Genomic DNA, 5,057 nt, shown 5'->3' on the forward strand with positions numbered 1-5,057 from the left:
AAATGGAACACAAAATGCTTGGCTTGAAGTCTCATAGTCAGTTAATAACTCATAACCATTTGCAGCTGATGTAAAAGCATAACACTACTCCTACCAAGCAGGAAGCATCATTGAAGAACTTAAAAGCCAGAGCCAAAGCCTACTACATACATATGGCAATTTCTGTAGGCAAGCAAGAAAGCAAAGAAGGTTTAACAAAAACCAACAGTCTTTTCTGTTGGAAGCTTTGAGTAATTTACCCTTGTTAGTATTCTTTGGCCTCATGAAGTTCCAAACAAAAAGCTTAAAGGATGAAAGCTACAGAATAAAAGGCATAATATGAAACAAGCTCACAAACTGCTTTACACAAACAGTACTGCTGAAACCCTGATAGTTAGCTGAAGTCCCACGGTAGCCAGAACTGGCTGGCACAATCCCATCTGGAGGTCATCTGTTGTGGAGATCATCCCACCTGGAACACTGTAAGCACAGAAGCCAGCAGAGGTTTAAAGTCCATTCTCCTTTCCCCTCCCTGCTTCCAAAAGAAAAGGGGGGAGATATGGGAGTTTGGTTTTTGTTTTGTTTTTTTTTATTTTACACTGGCTTCACATTCCACAATGCTGCAGCACTGTCATACGAGCTCCAAACCCTGCTTCAAAAGGAGTGCAGCAGCCAGCACTTCAACATGAGATATGTTTAGGCTGGCACGGAAAAGATTAGCAGAAAAGAAACTCTGTATTCAAAAGTTCACCCACTTTTAAGCATATTTTTAGTAGAGGAGTTGCCATATTTATTGCTCAGTACTAATATTACCTTCCTTTACAAGTAAACATATAGTTGTGCAATTCACAGATGCATATTTCACCAACAGACTGCAGAGATGTCAAAAGACAAGAACAGAGCTCAGATTTAAAGCTGACACCAGAAAAAAATGCAACCCTCTATTTTTAATTGTCGATGTAGGCCGTGCCTTTTCCTCTCATTAGTTTTATCAAGTACCAGGTGTGAAGATTCATGCTTCCCATCATACTCTACCTTGACAGCACCCCTCAAACAGACCATCCACATTCTTCCAGTTAAACAACTATTTTGCCCTTCCATGCTCATCATTAGAATTATTTGGCATCAACAAGTGGGTGTGGGTATATTTTTGCAATTACAAAGTGTGACACATACAGTTCACAATACCATTGCAACCCACATACTGGGAAGACTGTGTTACAGGTATTTACTCTCTGGAAGTTTGTCCGAACCTCAAATCAGATAACTCATACAAGCAAATAGCTGTAAGCTACCCAGTCTACAGCAATCACCCATGAGCCTTCCTGCTGCTCAGCAAATGCAAGGGCACTGAAAGTTCTCTTCCATAGATGGATACACTCATGCAAATTGCTACATGCCACAAACTATAAAATGTGTGCTTTGGCAACTGCCATGGATCATGAAATAATGACTGTGGTAATTTGTTTGTGTATTTATATTGTAATTAACTGAATAATTTGGTTTAAGAAGCTTTTTCAAAAATAAAAAGCCAAATTTAATTTTAAAAAGTTACATTTTAAAGTACATCAGAATGACTGCATTTACTTAAATATCAGTTATTTTTAGCAGTATGTTTCACATCAGCTGTTTATAACTTCATTTTACCTGGGCTACGCTTCTGTCCTCATACTCAACCTCATCCTCTGATTGATGCCACCATCTCCCACCAGCTGGAACCACTGCTCCTGCGTTCTTCCCTCCTTACTGGCCACATGGTACATTCCTGCTCTTGGGAGGGTGATACAGACACACCCTAGTTGGCCAACACATCATGATCAGAGAGCCAACAAAAATTACTGGGTCTGGTCTTCATACCTCGCTTCCTTCACCCATAACTCATTAGGATGTCAAGTTATGCCTTCAGCCATGCCAACATGTAATCAGTAAGCAAACTTAAAGCGTATTAGAGTGGTGAATTCAAAATTCAGAAGGTGGAAATCAATGAACTCTTCCACAGACAGTATCTCTCAGGCGTAAACTGGCCTTGGGAGGATTACGTAATAGCAAACTAAGCCTTGCTCTTTCACTTGATGCACCTTAACTATTCAGAATCTCTCTGTGTAACCAAGCCTTTCCTGAGCTGGTGATCAACATGAAATGGACTGAGAGGACACAAGTACTTCAGCAGAAAAGTCTAATGAATTAACAGAAATCAGAAGTTCTACTCTTATTGGCATATCTAACAGTGAAATGGGCTTTCTCCTAAACTTATATTTTTAATTAAAACTTCATGTAGCACGAAAAAAGCATTTAGTGCTTACGAGGAAAAAAATCTTTATTAATGCAAAGCAGCTGCTTTAAATTTATTCACTCTACACCTCTAAACAATGCAAAATCCATATTCATGTTAAAGAGCTGCCTTTCAGGAAAGCATAAATAGAAAATTGAAGTTGCATACACAGCCTTAAAACGCACAATTTTACTATTCCTACTATCAAATCAGGAAGTGCCAGCTTTTTTGTAATTTCAAAGTAGTAGAAAAAATGATACAGAAAAAGATTGGGCCTCCTTCAGAAGTGGAAAATTAAACTGGTGTTACTAATTACACAGTAGTATGATACCAAAACCAACACTCCCCAAAATCAATAAAGCAAGGCAGAGGTTAGGCAATCAAATGCAGCAGCCAGTTTATACACCACAATAGACAAAACACTTTATCAGCTCTGTATTAGGAGAAAATGGTGAGCCATAGTTAGGGCTATCCACCCTGTCTATAAACAGCTAAAGGATCTTCAATTAAACCATCAGTAAAAAGCTAACTTTGTCTCAATTCAATGCTTTATCGAAAAAATGCACTTACCGCTGTCAAAAAGTCACTTTTCATTCTTTTCTATTAAATCCCAGATTTATATAGAAGCTATATAGATACAGAAGCCTGGGGTTTGCATGGCATGAGGTTTTAAGACTGAATTCCTTACTAAATTCTATTAAACTACTTTTAACTTGATTCTCTGAAGCTGCATAAAATCTATTAAGTTAATTTCTATAAATTTTACAATGAAACAAACAAAAAATCATGGTAAAATACTAATGTTACATACTGAAAGGAATCCCACACAATGCTTTAAGAAGTTAAACCTCGTCACACTTGCACTTAATCAAAAAGCGCAAAAAGTGCAGAAAAAGGGAACCAAGGCCTAATGGCCAATATCCAAAGAAAGTACATCTCAACCTTCCATTAACATCACTGAACTGAATCAGTGATATATATGCTAAGACTTGAATGAGGCTAACTGACTCTCAAGAAAAATTATGGAAGAAACCAAGACTCCCCCATCTTCAATCCTCATCAGTATATTTCAAGTCCCTGACATCAATGAAACAATAGCTGTCATTTTTTTTCTCAAAAGCCTGTTATGCAAGCTAATTGTCCTAGTCATTACAACTTCCAGACAAGCGTGTCATGTTTTAAGGCATTTTCCATTTCAGAAAAGATGTGATTACATACCATGAATTTTATCACAATGGTAGACAATCACTTTAATCAGTTTGCAGTTCTTAGTTACACTGAACCTCTACAATAGATCCTTTCATTTTAACTTTTGATAGAATACCATATTTCCACACAAAATAAAAAGAATCAGCAAGCAACAGAAAGACGATACTGCTATTTATTAGCAGTATATAGAATCAATAATCACAATACAGTTGGAGAGGGAGATTTTTTTTTTTCCCCTGCATCTCCTTAGAATGGTACATTTCTGGAGCTTCACTGGCTCCTTCCCTCAACCCATACCTTCCTTTTTGGAGTTTGTCAAATGATCAAAAGTATTGCTTTGCTTATCTACAGTTACACGGCTGACATATGCTGACTGGTCACTTGGGGGCTGAAACAGAGTATCTAACAGTTCAATTCTTTCTGCCTTTCCCTAAAGGAGACCATCAAGCAATGCTTTCTCTAGCCATCTGCTATTTTTCACAAAGCTATAGGAAATGAGCATCTGCCAAATGACTGAGAGATTCAAGAGCTACTGAAGTACAGATAAAGGTAGACCAATTGCATAAATTGTATTTCCTTCAAAAAAACTAGCTACAGAGATTTGTTGTTTCAAGATTAAGGCAAATTGCCCAATGGTGAACTAAGTTTGAATTTCCCTTCAGGAAGAGGCTATAGCATGGGCGAAAAAAAAAAAGGAAAAGAAGCTTGAACTGTATTATCTAAAAACAGAACAGAGCTTTGCATACCCTATGGAGAAAGAGACAGACTACACAACAAAAATATACTGACAATTCTTATTACTGAAATACAGAGATTAGCTTGGGTCCAGACTTTCAAAATATAAAACAGCATATAAACACAAAAAGTACAACAAGGAATACTCGGAACTAGACAAACCATACTTTTAGTCTTCAATGCTGTCCAATGATATTTTTAAAATTCACCTGAATTAACAAATAAGCCTCAAATAAGCCACCACACCCCTTAAAATTCTATATCAAGTTTAATATTGTATTTACATAGTAAAGAGCATCATCATTAGCATTTCTGTAGCAATACACATTCCCCTGTGAATGAACCTTAAAATAACTGTGTGCCATGTTGGGAAAAAGCTATTTTTTCCAAACCACGAGCCCAGTACAATACAAGTGACTAGTCATGAGCATGGATCATGCAGACACAAGAAGCACTGTACTAAGACCAGTGCAGTTACTCTTGGAAGCTTAATTTTAAACTCCTCTCTGCACCACTTTTGACAGAATTTCAACAGCTGAGTAGCTGACAGCACACAGAAACAACCTTCACTGATTGTCCTGGGTTCAGCTGGGATAGAGTTAATTTTTACAGGAACCTGGGAGGTGGGGGGCATAGCCGGGGCAGCTGACCTGAACTGGCCAAGGAGCTATTCCATACCATGTGACATCATGCTCAGTATATAAAGGGGGAGCGGGCCGGGGGGTGGGCTCTTCTTTTCGGTGGGGGAAGTGGCAGAGCGTCGGGTCCCGGGTGGTGAGCAGTTGCACTGTGCATCACTCTTTTTGTATACTTTTTCATTAGTATCGTTGTTGTTGTTGCAATTTCTTTGTGTTGTTCCAGT

This window comes from Haliaeetus leucocephalus, unplaced genomic scaffold, assembly GCF_000737465.1.
Source record: "Haliaeetus leucocephalus isolate CR32 unplaced genomic scaffold, Haliaeetus_leucocephalus-4.0 Scaffold166, whole genome shotgun sequence".
Taxonomy (NCBI): domain Eukaryota; kingdom Metazoa; phylum Chordata; class Aves; order Accipitriformes; family Accipitridae; genus Haliaeetus; species Haliaeetus leucocephalus.